Source organism: Elephas maximus, chromosome 9 (genome assembly GCF_024166365.1).
Source record: "Elephas maximus indicus isolate mEleMax1 chromosome 9, mEleMax1 primary haplotype, whole genome shotgun sequence".
Lineage (NCBI taxonomy): Eukaryota > Metazoa > Chordata > Mammalia > Proboscidea > Elephantidae > Elephas > Elephas maximus.
In genome coordinates this window covers 23330198-23345398 of record NC_064827.1, presented here as the reverse complement: position 1 = coordinate 23345398, position 15201 = coordinate 23330198, and the positions used below count along the sequence as shown (strand labels likewise).

General features: G+C 43.2%; 1 protein-coding gene across 8 annotated transcripts in view; it reads left to right on the top strand.

Annotated features, from left to right (window-relative positions):
* The first annotated feature begins 9366 nt into the window (after positions 1–9366).
* MPDZ (multiple PDZ domain crumbs cell polarity complex component) overlaps positions 9367–15201 on the top strand; it is a 189377-nt gene continuing 183542 nt past the window's right edge. For 5 of the 8 annotated variants that reach the window (XM_049897166.1, XM_049897162.1, XM_049897169.1 and 2 more), the window contains exon 1: positions 9367–9646. The gene's annotated coding sequence lies outside the window, so the exon portion shown is untranslated. Of the gene's footprint in view, positions 9647–9971; positions 10062–10588; positions 10608–15201 lie in introns of those variants that run through there. The other 3 variants (XM_049897170.1, XM_049897163.1, XM_049897164.1) reach the window with 3 other exon arrangements.

Here is a 15201-nt window from a genome sequence, read left to right as displayed (position 1 = left end):
GAATCATATCAGATTACTATGAAAAGCTATACTCAAACAAATTTGAAAACCTAGAAGAAATGGATGAATTCCTAGAAACACACTACCTACCTAAACTGACACAAACAGAGGTAGAACAATTAAATAGACCCATAAGAAAAGAGGAGATTGAAAAGGTAATCAGAAAACTCCCAACAAAAAAAAAGCCCTGGTCCAGATGGCTTCACTGCAGAGTTCTACCAAACTTTCAGAGAAGAGTTAACACCACTACTACTAAAGGTATTTCAGAGCATAGAAAAGGATGGAACACTACTAAACTCATTCTGTGAAGCCACCATATCCCTGATACCAAAACCAGGGAAAGACACGACAAGAAAAGAAAATTATAGACTTATATCCCTCATGAATGTAGATGTAAAAATCCTCAACAAAATTCTAGCCAATAGAATTCAATAACATATGAAAAAAATAATTCACCATGACCAAGTAGGATTCATACCAGGTATGCAGGGATGGTTCAACATTAGAAAAACAATTAATGTAATCCACCACATAAATAAAACAAAAGACAAGAATCACATGATTTTATCAATTGATGCAGAAAAGGCATTTGACAAAGTTCAACACTCATTCATGATAAAAACTCTCAGCAAAATAGGAATAGAAGGAAAATTTCTCAACATAATAAAGGGCATCTATACAAAGCCAACAGCCAACATCACCCTAAATGCAGAGAGCCTGAAAACATTCCCACTGAGATTAGGAACCAGACAAGGATGCCCTTTATCACCACTCTTATTCAACACTGTGCTGGAAGTCCTAGCCAGAGCAATTAGGCTAGATAGAGAAATAAAGCGCATCCAGATTGGCAAGGAAGAAGTCAAAGTGTCTCTATTTGCAGATGACATTATCTTATACACAGAAAACCCTAAGGAATCCTCCAGAAAACTACTGAAACTAATAGAAGAGTTCAGCAGAGTATCGGGATACAAAATAAACATACAAAAATCATTTGGATTCCTCTACACCAACAAAAAGAACATCGAAGAGGAAATCACCAAATCGATGCCATTTACAGTACCCCCAAGAAGATAAAATACTTAGGAATAAATCTTACCAGAGATGTAAAAGACTTATACAAAGAAAATTACAGTACACTTCTGCAAGAAACCAAAAGAGACTTACAAAAGTGGAAGAACATAACCTTCCTCATGGATAGGAAGACTTAACATTATAAAAATGTCTATTCTACCAAAAGCAATCTGTACATTTAATGCAATTCCGATCCAAATCCCAAGGACATTCTTTAATGAGATGGAGAAACAAATCACCAATTTCATATGGAAGGGAAATAGGCCCCAGATAAATAAGGCATTACTGAAAAAGAAGAACAAAGTGGGAGGCCTTACTTTACCTGATTTTAGAACCTATTATACCGCCACAGTAGTCAGAACAGCCTGGTACTGGCACAACAACAGAAACATGGACCAATGGAGCAGAATCGAGAATCCAGACATAAATCCATCCACATATGAGCAGTTGATATTTGACAAAGGCCCCATAACAGTTAAATGGGGAAAAGACCGTCTTTTTAACAAATGGTGCTGGCATAACTGGATATCCATCTGCAAAAAAATGAAACAAGACCCATACCTCACTCCATGCACAAAAACTAACTCAAAATGGATCAAAGACCTAAATATAAAATCTAAAACAATAAAGATCATGGAAGAAAAAATAGGGACAACATTAGGAGCCCTAATACATGGCATAAACAGTATACAAAACAGTATAAAGAACATAGAAGAAAAACTAGATAGCTGGGAGCTCCTAAAAATCAAACACTTATCCTCATCCAAAGACTTCACCAAAACAGTAAAAAGACTACCTACAGACTGGGAAAAAGTTTTTAGCTATGACATTTCCGATCAGCGCCTGAACTCTAAAATCTACATGATGCTGCAAAAAGACAAATAACGCAATTAAAAAATGGGCAAAAGATATGAATAGACACTTCACTAAAGACATTCAGGTAGCTAACAGATACATGAGGAAATGTTCGTGATCATTAGCCATTAGAGAAATACAGATCAAAACTACAATGAGATTTCATCTCACCCCAACAAGGCTGGCATTAATTCAAAAAACACAAAATAATAAATGTTGGAGAGGCTGTGGAGAGATTGGAACACTTCTACACTGCTGGTGGGAATGTCAAACGGCACAACCACTTTGGAAATCGAGTTGGCGCTTCCTTGAAAAGTTAGAAATAGAGTTACAATACGATCCAGTAATCCCACTCCTTGGAATATATTGTAGAGAAATAAGAGCCTTTACACGAACAGATATATGCACACCCATGTTTATTGCAGGACTGTTGAGCAAAAACATGGAAGCCACCAAGGTGCCCATCAATGGATGAATGGATAAATAAATTATGGTATATTCACACGATGGAGTACTATGCATTGCTAAAGAACAGTAAGGAATCTGTGAAACATTTCATAACATGGAGGAACCTGGAAGGCATTATGCTGAGTGAAATTAGTCAGTTGCAAAAGGACAAATATTGTATAAGACCACTATTAGAAGAACTTGAGAAATACTTTAAACTGAGAAGAAAACACTCTTTTGTGGTTATGAGAGGGGGGAGGGAGGGGGGGTGGGAGGGGGTATTCGCTAATTAGATAGTAGATAAGAACTACTTTAGGTGAAGGGAAAGACAGCATACAATACAGGGGAGGTCAGCACAATTGAACTAAACCAAAAGCAAAGAAATTTCCTGAATAAATTGAATGCTTCGAAGGCCAGCATAGCAGGGGCAGGGGTCTTGGGACCATGGTTTCAGGGGACATCTAAGTCAATTGGCATAATGAAATCTATTAATAAAACATTCTGCATCCCACTTTGAAGAGTGGCATCTGGGGTCTTAAACACTGGCAAGCAGCCATCTTAGATGCATCAATTGGTCTCAACCCACCTGGATCAAAGGAGAATGAAAAACACCAAGGACACAAGGCGATTACGAGTCCAGGAGACAGAAAGGGCCACATGAACCAGTGACTACATCATCCTGAGACCAGAAGAACTAGATGGTGCCCGGCTACAACCGATGACTGCCCTGACGGGGAACACAACAGAGAACCCCTGAGGGAGCAGGAGAGCAGTGGGATGCAGACCCCCAATTCTCATAAGACCAGACTTAATGGTCTGACTGAGACTAGAAGGACCCCAGTGGTCATGGCCCCCAGGCCTTCTGTTGGCCCAGGACAGGAACCATTCCTGAAGCCAACTCTTCAGACATTGATTGGACTGGACAATGGGTTTAGAGGGATGCTGGTGAGGAGTGAGCTTCTTGGATCAGGTGGACACTTGAGACTATGTTGGCATCTCCCATCTGGAGGGGAGATGAGAGGGTGGAGGGGGTTAGAAGCTGGCGAAAAGGACATGAAAAGAGAGAGTGGAGGGAGAGAGCAGGTGTCTCATTAGGGGGAGAGTAATTGGGAGTGTGTAGCAAGGTGTATATGGGTTTTTGTGTGAGAGACTGACTTGATTTGTGAACTTTCACTTTAAGCACAGTAAAAATTATTTAAAAAAAATTGTAGATAGAAATAAATGCTATAGAGAAAATAGTACAACATAATGTGAAGTGGAAGAGACTACTACTTTCATTGGAATCCCAGAGAAGTCTTCTTTGAAGAGGTGACATTTGAGCAGAGACCTGAATGAGAAGATTTGCCACCTGAAGATCTGAAGAAAAACCTTTCTAGGTAGAGATATAGCAACACATTTCTGGACTACAAAAAGGAAAGAAAGAGTAGAAACTTCCTAAGAACTTAAATGAGCATATAAATTACTTGGGGGTCTGGTTAAAATGAAGAGTCCCTTTCATTAGGTCTGGGGTGTTGCCAGAGATTCTGCATTTCTAACAAGCTCCCACGAGATGCAAATGCTGCTGGTTCAGTGATCACCTTTGGAACGCCATGATTCTGAAGCACGGCTACCCAAAGCGTGGAAGCAATGCTTCAGGCTGGTCCACCAAGAAATTGAAACTACACCTACAAAAACTTTTCTAGCGATTTGGCATTGAAATAACAACCAAGCATGTAAGCCTTTTTACTGGTAGTTTGTTTTTAGCGTATCAGTCAGCAATAAACTGGAAATAAACTGACCCTTCATAGATAATTTGCCCTAGGCACTAGCTTACACAACTGAGGAAGGAGCCAATCTGTCCACTAAAACTGCAGAGAAGCTGGGAAAAATGGAAAATGGAAATAAAATGTCAGGCACAAAACAACTGACATCACCGTCACTACCACACACACACACACACACACTGACACATGCGCACATACATACACACAGATACACATATGTACACACTGAGACACACATATAGACAAACATACTCAGAGATACACATACAGACATGCACAGTCACAGACACACACACACATACACAAGCAATTTCCACACAGAACTCCTGATGGCCAGGCATCTATTCCTCGGGCAACTGCCACAAAACTTCCTCTCTAAAGACATATCCTCATTTTGGCATTTCAGGGCCCCTGAGTATATCGCTGCTTCCTGCCTCACTGCACAAAAATGAAAGACTTGAGTCAGCAAGCCTTTCCTTGTGCACAGAGACCCTACGCCACTTTGATTGTCTCGTCATTAAATATGATTAGACTACCAAGGGTCGAGGTTACTTTCAAGCAACCAATTTAAAAACATTGTTAGAGGCAGAAGGAAAGCAAGATATATAGGGATAGGGCTAAGCTATATCATAACTATGGTCCAACTGCAAAGACTGTAAGAAAATCCGGCCTGTGAGTTGCGTCCTCTGAAAGAACCTTCCATTTCTCTCTGTGCGACTGCAGTGTGACCAGAAAGATGTTGCATTTCTCAGTAAGGCCTAGCTATTTATCTACAGAAGCACTTTACTTGTCTTTCTTATGTTCCTATTTATCCTTTAATAAGCCCCCACTAACTGAGTTATCTCAGCGCGCTCCTTGAAAAAAGTCCTTTTCTAGCTCATTGTAAGTGGTTTAATATTTCATCAGTGTGAACGCTTTTGGTTGCAAGTAACAGAACACCCAATTCAAATTAGTTTAAGAACTAAAAGAGATTTATTGCCTTATATAAATGGAAAGACAAAAGATGGGGTTGTCTTCAGGTAAGATGTGATCCAGTGACTCAGTGGTGTTCCCGAAAACTCAATTTGTTGTCTCAATTCTTTTTGCTATCACAAAGATGGAATATCATCTAAAAGAAACTGTGTGACTTGATCAAGTTCTTTTCATCATTTTTCTTGCTATTTGTTTGGACAATTGATATGTACTCCTAGTAAGCATGACTGGGAGGAAATATTCCATAGGGGAGAGATTCCAAAATGTCCTTCTGGCTTGCATAAACCTGAGGCAGAGATGCACAAACAGCGTTTGGATATGTTTTTCCCGAAAAATAACATGGGGGATCCTGGTCCCACATGCTCCCTCCCAGGATTTCTGTGGGTACAGAAGTTCAAGGTCAAAAGGTCACGACCTCTGAATGCCCCTTTTTTCTTCCCCAGAGAGAAAAGGCCCAATCAGACACATAGTAGGTTTCAGAGCTTCTATTCCTCTATAAACAATTTGTTAGGTGAAGAGAGACAGATTACATGTTCTTGAAAGAGAAATAATTTTTACATTTTTCTCATGCCTGAGATTCTCTCTTATCCTTTCTCTCCTCCCAGTGGCTTCCTCCTAGACACATACACATTCATTATATGAAGGTTCTTTCTTTCTTCATCTTCTTTTTACAATCGTATCTCTTTTCAAAACAGAAAAATTTAAAGATCATTTAAAATAGTCCCCCCCAAAAAATGAACAAATGGAAATAAAACAAATATACCTAAACCTTGTTCTTTTAATAGAGAAACTAGAAGCCAATTGAAACCATAAAGTCAGTCAGCCAGTAGACAGGATATAGAAATTTTTCTGCAAATGATAATAAACTAGAACTGCACATTTGTTATAGTTAGGCAGAGGGAGATGTAAGCATACCATGGAGTTTGCACTTAAATGGAACACCACTAATAAGAGTCACAGCTCGCTAAATGTTATGGAAATGGTTCACTGTCCCACAATTAGAATTTCCCAGAGTCACGCAGTCTTGGAAAAAGATTTGGTTCATAAAGAACGATGACTCTGGAGACCTGGGGATTGGCATGTTAGCTCTGCAGTGATATCCCACTTTTGGGAAACAGAAGAAGGAAGCAACTAAAAGGGTCTGCTGTATCTTGATAGCTCAATCATTTTAATTTCCACAGTCTATCTTTCTCACAGATGTTGAAGGTTTTGAGTTGACGGCCTGGGCCTCTCTCTAGTTTTATAGCTGGACAAGGGCTACAAATGTAAAATAATCCTCTATGCCCAGTTGTATATTTGTACTGAAGTTACATTAAGATTAAAACAAAAACAAAAAACACTGAAACCAATTCTGGCAGTCCCCAAGAACTCTCTTTTCTCACAAAGTGATCTGAACATCACTCAAATTTGAGAAAAACTAATTGCTGTGACGAGCTCCTCACTGGGGATATAACTAGAATGCAGACAATGTCCATCAGATCCCAGAGGCTGTCGTTATGGGTGGTGCAAATATTAATGTGGTTAACACACTCTGCTGCTAGCCAGAAAGTTGGAGGTTCAAGTTTACCCAGAGGTGCCTGGGAAGAGAGGCCTGGTGATCTACTTCATAAAAATCAGTCACTGAAAATCCTATGGAACACACCGTTCTACGCTGACATACCTGGGGTCTCCATGAGTCAGAATCCACTTGAGGGTAGCTACTTTCTGTTTGTTTGTTTTTGATTAATCTATTTTTATTGGCTGAGTTTCAACCCACCCCATAAGGTAGATCAGCTCTATTTTTTCTGCTTTATTTACACTTTGACTTTCTCCATAAGATTGTTCTTGAAGAAAGATTTTAGTTCAATTTTTTTTTTTTTTTTTAACCAGTGCACTACGTTAGGCTGCCTTGTTACCTCTAGAAGATTTTGGACCTCCTGGGTTAGAACATGCAGAAGAGAATAGAGCGCTAACTGTACAGGTTAACTTCAAAAGGAGAAGCTCTTGGGTGGACTCATCCCCAAGCGCTGGCTAATTTTATGGAAGAACTGATCTAAACAAGATATCTTCTTGTCCTCTGATAAACTGTGTTTAAAAGCGGGCCTGTAGGATTTGCTTTGCTAAATGAGACCAGAACAATAGTGCCTTTGATATTAAGGCAGAATTCTTTGTTTTAATAGCATTTACGTACTCATAGGGTTTCCTAGGTTGTAATCTTTATGGGAATAGATTGCCAGGACTTTCCTTTCGTGGAGCCGCTGATGGGTTCAAACCACTGACCTTTCAGTTAGTGGCCAAGCTCTCAGTCACTGCCCCACCAGGACTCCTTACACTTCTGTTCACATCTAGTATTTCTGGTGCTTATTTCCTCTGCATCTGACAATGAACACGTTTTGGAAAAATGACAAATGGAAGTGCCTTGCTGTCCAAAGAGGAGAAATCCTTTGGAATTTCCATGCAGTAAGAGAAAACCAAATCAAACCAAACCCGCTGTTGTCGAATCGATTTACACTCATAGCGACCCTATAGGACAGAGTAGGATGGCCCCATAGGGTTTCCAAGGAGCAGCTGGTACATGCCGATCTTTTGGTTAGCAGCTGTAGCTTTTGACTAGTGCACCGCCAGGGTTCCAAGAATCCTCCCCAAATGGGATGACTTGAGATGACTCTATGACGAGAACAGAAAAGTTATATAGATGAATCACTCCCTCTTGCAGTCATATATTCATTATCCATCATTTGAGCATTTCCCTTGGCTCTGAGAATGAAATGGTGACTTGGCCCCTGCTGTCCTCCAGTCTACAGTCTAAGGCAGGGAGAGAAACATTCCATGAACAATCATAAAACTAAATACTATAAGCACAACTCTAGGGTACAATGAGTACATATCACAATGGGTTTATCCTGATTGGTGGCATCATCGAGTAGTGTTTAGGGAAGACTTCTCTGAGTACATAACAACTGATCTGAGGTAGGAAGAGCCATCAAAGGTTAACAAGTAGAAGAGTGAGGCGAGATCTTAATGCTACCTGCTGTACCAAATAGAGATGGGGCCACTTGAGTATCTTTCAGTGCTGTCGAAAAGGTTACAAGTGACAGAGATGTGCTGAAGATACAAGGGGAAGGATAAACTGGAATGCGGTTTCCGTCCATCCTACCTCCACTTTCATTTTCAAAGGATTTAGAGACTCTGAAGAAATCTAGTCAGTGTTTTTATTTCCCTGGTGGGCAACTCTATACTGACTTCTGTTTAATCCTATGTTTGTGAAGCACAAAGGACCTTGAGCTGAGGGCATTCTCCCCACCCAGGGCACGGATCTCACCTCACTCAATTCCAGTCATCTCCAGGCAAATTATCTACTTTGCTGCTTTCTGAAAAAAAAAAATCCATTTAAAATCTCCAATCTGTTTCCCTCTGAGGCCTTGTATGTTTTATAAATTGTCTTTCCCCTTAAACATTTGTCAAATATTGGAGAAATGCAAACTGACTTTTTTAGTGAACAAAAGAAAAAAATTACATCTGCCCTAGGAAAAAAAAACATTTATTCAAAATATTAGAAAGTTGTTTTAAATCGGACTTCTGCATTCTTCGACCATATACCCAAATCTTAAACGTATGTATTGAAGAGAATAATTTTCTCACACACACACACACACACAAATTGTAGGACTGAGGAATTGAAGATATCAGAAAGACAATCTAAAATGGCATGACAGAAACAAGTATCTGTTCTCCCTGACAGCATGCAGCTCTCAACCTTTCCTCGATGTTTGTTGTTATTGTCTTTTAACTAGATTACTGGTCTAAGGAATGCAAACTGATGGGGTCAAAATTACTCTTAGATTATTTCTCGTTTCTCCTCACCATCCTATGCCACTTAATAAACAGCCCACGCACAAGGCACGCACAGGGCAGTCCATATAATAAAAATTTAATATCCTAGAGCTAGAAGTAGAGACTACCAATTTCTACAGGTTGCCAGATTTAGCAAATACAAACAAAGGGTGCCTAAATTTTAATTTTAGATAAACAACGAATAATTGTCCAGTATTAAGTATGTCCCAAATATTACATGGGCCATACTTACACTAAAAAAGTGTTTTTTTTTTTTAATTTGAAATTCAAATCTAACGGGGCGCCTCGTATTTTATCTGGCAACCCTGCGCCGGCTATTCCACACAACACAGGGCGAGCCTCTGCAGAGCTGGTTCAAAGCCCGGGACAGCCAGCTTGGCCCGCGCCCACTGATTGGCCGCGGGCGCCCGCCACCCCGCCGGCCGCAGGCGTCACCGCAGCCCCGAAGCCCGGGCCCCGCCGCCTCGGCAGCTCCGGTCGCGCAAGTGCGGCGCGCGGGGGAAGGGCGCCGCGGAGCCCAAGGCGGGCAGCCAGCGGGATGAAGTTTCTGGGGTGCGCGTGAGCCTCTGCGCGTTTCTCCCGAAGCTCCTCGCCGGGCCGTTACTTCAGAAGAGGAGAGAGCAAGCGTAGGCGAGGCGAGACACCCGATTCCGCGGCGCCCCCGGCTCCCCACCCGCCCCTGTCGCGTCCCCGCCGCGAGCCGGGTAAGCGCGCCGGGCCGGGCCGGGAGGCCGAGCGCGCCCCCGTGCCCTGCGCGCGCCGGCGGGCCGGGTAGTGCACGGGTGCCCGGGGATGGGCGGCGGGCGGCGGGCGGGCTGCGCGCCCCACTCGGCGGCCCGGCGCTTCGGGGGCCGTCGCTCCGCTGTCTCTTTAAGGATGGGGTCTGGAAGTTTCCATTGCTGTTTGCACGGCCCCGAGAGACAGCCCCAGTCCCTTTCCGCTACCTCCCCACCCCTTTTTCTCTCGCTGCGTGTAAACGATGTAAAAGTTTTCTTTCTGTTTGCCTGGAGGGGCAGAGTCACGGTGCCAGCGGGGTCCCCGGGCCTGGCGCGCGGGCTTGGCGCCCGGGGCGCGGGAGCCTGTTGCTCTGCGGCCCTGGGGCCGAATGCCCCGCACCGTGTGCGTATCGGGCCGTGCGGGGTGGGGGTAGGAGAAGTGCGACGTGGGGATGGGAGACGCGGGCGACTCCGAGGAGAGCCGCTAATTGGCACCCCTCCCCTTCCCATGGCGTCGGTGTCCTTTCATCCGCTGCGCCGGTTGGCCGGAGCGTTCTGCTCTCGCCTCCCCCTTCATCCTCCCTCTCCGGTGGGGCGCCTTTGTCTGCAATTTCGCATCCCCGGGCTGCCGGATGTGCCTAAGGAAGCGATGTTTGAGAGTCGCTTTGTGTTTCGGGGAGTTGTGTGTGTGTCGGGGGCGGTGATGGTGTCTATTTTTGCTTGAATTCTTTGCAGAGGCACAAAGACCCGGCTATTCTTCCCTGCAGATCACATGAAAATTCAAGCTGGGACTGCGGGAGGAGGAGGGGCCGGCGGGGGAGGAAAGAGGCCGCCGCTGCGCAGGGGCCGGGGCGAGGGTTGGGGGAAGGCCGGCGGTCTCCATCCTTTCCTGCAGGTGGGGCTGCCGAGGTTGCTCTGCTGGGGGAGAGCTCGGCTGCCTGTCTTTGAGGTGAGGGTGAGGGGCGGTGCGGGTGGAGGCTAGTGTTTCGTTGCTATCATCAGATAAGAGTACCATGACTTCACCAGACTCGAAGGAAAACCTCTCGGTGTTGTTTTGTTGTCAGGGAGGAAGAATCTAAAAAGTATCCAGCTCCTTTTCCATCTAGCCTTGGTGGGCTGCTGTGGTGTAAACATTCCCTTTGTGTTTCCTTTTACGTTACTTTTTACAGGATAAGTAGTTCCTATAGGGTCGCTATGAGTCGGCATCGACTCGACGGCAATGCCTAATTTGAAAAACCAGCAAGGAGGTGATGGTTTGGGGCTAGGGATTTTTTACATGTCGACTTTGAATATAAGTGATTACATTGAGCTTTCTGTGAGAATCTGAATCATCTAAATTTGTACAATGTATAACATTTAGATAAACAATGGCATTTAAAAGTGCAACAGAACTTGAAGTTCCTTGGATTGAATTTCTAACAAAGGGCAAAGCCTGGGTGGGTGCGCGCGCCTGTGCTCTTTCCTGGAGTGGTGTGGGGTTAAGGAGGCTGGGGTAGTGATGAAGATGTGTGCAGGGATAGGGGTTCTCTTGTCTGGACTGCCTGGATTGCCTGCTTGCTGATGGGTAGCTTTATCTAGGATATAAGTACGATGTCGTATGCTGACATATTTTGTGTTAGTTCAAGAATTTGCGTTAGGGTCCTTAAAAACAGGGGTGAGGGCAGTGGTGTCTCAGTGGTAGAATTCTGGCTTAGATTTCCGGCCAGCGTAGCTCCTGCGCAGCCACCACCTCTCTGTCCGTGGAGGCTTGTGTTGCTATGATGCTGAACAGATTTAGCAGAGCTTTCAGACTCAGGTGAACGAGGAAGAAAGGCCTGGTGATCTCCAAAAAAAAAAAATCAGCCAGTGAGAACCCTGTGAATCACAATACAGGTAGTCCCAGATTTATGACTGGGTTTGTTCTCTGGACTCCGTCCTAAATCGATTTTGAAGTACGTGGAGTACCTTTTTTTTTTTTTTTAGTATTATTATTGTCTTTTATTTATCAATTTCTTTATAAATCTGATCTTTATTTGTCTGTGGGGATTGGAAACATTGCATGTAAACATCTGCCAGTGAACATCTGAGGATAACATGAGCAAATGACGCACTGCAACGTTGTATGTAGTGCATATTACTAACAACAAGATGTACCAAAAAAAAAAAAAAAAAAAGGACGGGGGTAAATGCCATTCGTTGTAACTCAGATACAGAGTAAATCAGGACTACCTGTAGTCCAACTCCAGCTGATCATGGTGATGGCACAAGACAGGGCTGCTTTTTGTTCTGTTGTGCATGGGGTCACCATGAGCTGGGGTTGCCTAGGTGGTGGCTAACAATAGCAACAAAGCGGAGGTCTGTAAACTTAAGGACCACAGGCCAGATCGTCCAGGGCAGCCCCTTTGTCCTAAGGCCTGGGAGCTAAGAAGGGTTTTTTTTTTACATTTTCAAATGGTTGAAAAACAAAAAAGACTATTTTGAGTCCTATGAAATTCAAATTTCAGGGTCCATAAGTAAAGTGTTATTGGAGCACAGCCATACCCATTCCTGATGTCTGTGCCTCATTCTTACTGTCTGTGGCTACGTGCGTATCTACAAGCACAGGGTTGAATAGTTGAGACAGAATATATGGCCTTCGAAGCCTGGAATACATAGTTGCGACACAGTTGAATAGTTTAGACAGAGAATGTATGGCCTTCACAGCCTGAAGTAAACTGCTTGGCTCTTGACGGAACAAGTTCACCAACCCCGTGTGTAAATATGGTACAGCTTTCCCGCTATCACGGGTGCATCGTCTTAATTTCATTGCCTGCAGCCTTGGCTTCTCCTGTCCCCTGAGCTGGCAGGCTTTGCCCAACAGGCAGACAAATTAAAGTGGGTAGGACTTTCTCACTTCCAAGTTTCCATCTTATAAAATATTCTTAAGCTTTTGGTGTCTTTCTCTCTTAGAGTCTAGTATTACTTGAAGTTTCTGATAGACACAAATTTTGTGTTTAGTTATTTTAACTATAAAATATAAGCATTTAAAATTTAAATAGGGTCATTCTGGTGTGTCCTGATTTCAGGGTGTTATGCAGTGCATTCTGGTGGCTTTGTTACCTGAACAAGGTTGAGAATTACCACTTTTCTATTTTGGTTGCGGAGAGGCAGGGTGGAGAAGATGTTTCAGGTTCCTTACCACAGTGAAGTGGTCACCTAGGCTAGTAACTTGTTTTGGGAACCCCTCGACTCTTCACGGAACCCTGGTGGCACAGTGATTAAGCATTCATCTGCTAACCAAAAGGTCAGCTGTTCGAATCCACCAGCTGCTCCTATGGGGCAGCTCTACCCTGTCCTATAGTGTCGCTTGAGTCAAAACCTACTTGACGACAACAAGTTTGATGTCTTTGGTTTTTGACTTCTCACCTCACCTCTTTCCTACCTCATTTGCTAAAACAAACAAATAAAAAAAACTATGACATTTGTTCTCAACATATTACTAATATACTAATATGTTATATGTGTTTCGTACCGCTCATATGTGTTCTTTTCTTTCCTGGGCTCCATTCTGTATGTCTCTTTCTGATCTCCTGGTTTTGGTTTTCTTTCTCCCTTTACCACACTTTTATCACCTAAACCTGATGGCTGTGGCTTGGGAAGGGAAAGATGTTTAGTTACAGTCTTTATTGTGCTCCAGATTCCTCTCATCTAAACATGTCTTTCCATGAGTTGGCTCCAACTCATAGAAACATCATGTACAACAGAAAAAAATGTTGCCTGGCCTTGCCATTTTCACAGACTTTGCTATGCTCCAGTCTGTTGTTTGGACCACTGTGTATTTTGAGTGCCTTCCAAATTGGGGGGGGAGGTGGGAGGTGGTCATGATCTTTACATTTTAGATACCTTTAAGTGCACTTAACCTTGAAAGAGCAGAGGCTGTCTTCAGAGTCTACTATAGCTCTATAAATTGGAGGTGCTCATTAAGGTACATAGACATCCTTGAAATGTAATTTTGCATTGATTTAGGCCTGGCAGGGCACTAGTAGCTGCTGGGGTGGGAAGGCTCTACTTTACAAATGAAGAAGGGAGTGGACTCATTGTCTTGAGTTGAGATTAAAGGCTTTAGAAGAGGGCCCAAAACAGTGAATCTCATAGAAGATAACCTTCCGAAATTGGAGATAGATAATTTTCTCCAGATTAGGTCCCAAGCCTGAAATCATTGGTTTGTCTCTCAGTATGACTTTCGGGTTTGTTCCATTTTGTATATTTCTGATGTTATACCAAGTACCCTGTGGATTGCACAGAAGACCCAGTAGATTGTACAGAGTATTCTGAGGCAAAGTTAGCACGTTATTGTTAGGTGCTGTCGAGTCGATTCTGACTCATAGGAACCCCATGTACAACAGAATGAAACACGGCGTGGTCCTGTGCCATCCTCACAATAGTTGCTGTGTTTGAACCCGTTGTTGCAGCCGCTGTGTCAGTCCATCTCATTGAGGGTGTTCCCCCTTTTCCCCGACCCTGTACTTTACCAAGCATAGCGTCCTTCTCCAGAGACTGGTCCCTCCTGACAACACGTGAAAAGTGTTGTTGTTAGGTGCTGCCAAGTCGGTTCCAACTCACAGCGATTCTGTGTGCAGCAGAATGAAATGCTACCCAGTACTGCACCATCCTTACACTCTTTGCTGTGTTTGAGCCTGTTATTGCAGCTCCTGTGTCAATCCATCTCACTGAGGGCTTTTCTCTTTTTTTGCTGACCCTCTACTTTACCAAGCACGCTGTCCTTCTATAGGGACTGGTCCGTTCTGATAACATGTCCAAAATATGTGGATGAAGTCTTGCCATCCTCGCTTCTAAGGACCTTCCAGGACAGATTTTCTGATTCTTCTAGCAGTGCGTGGTATATTCAGTATTCTTCACCAATGCTGTAATTCAAAGACATCAATTTTTTGGTCTTCCTTATTCATTGTCTAGCTTTCGAATGCATATAAGGTGATTGAAAATACCATGGCTTGGGTCAGGTGCACCTTAGTCCTCAAAGTGACCTCTTTGCTTTTTAACACTTGAGAGAGGTCTTTTGCAGCAGATTTGCCCAGTGCAGTAGATGATTTGATTACTTGACTGATGCATCCATGGGCACTGATGGTAGATCCAAGTAAAATGAAATCCTTGACAACTTCAGTCTTCTTTCCTTTTATGGTGATGTTGCTCCTTGGTCCAGTTTTGATGATTTTTGTTTTCTTTATGTTGAGGTGTAATCCATCCGGAAGGCTGTAGTCTTTGATCTTTGTCAGTAAGTGCTTCAAGTCCTCTTTGGCTTCATCAAGCAAGGTTGTGGCATCTGTATAACGCAGGTTGTTACTGAGTTTTCCTTCAATCATTATGCTGCATTCTTCTTCATATAGTCCAGCTTCTGGGATTATTTGCCCAGCATACAGATTGAATAAGTATGGTGAATGTTCTGTTCGAACAACTGCCTCTTGATCTGTGTACACGTTTCACATGAGCACAATTAAGTGTTCTGGAATTCCTGTTCTTTGCAATGTTATCCATAACTTGTTATGATCCACAGAGTCAGGTGCTTT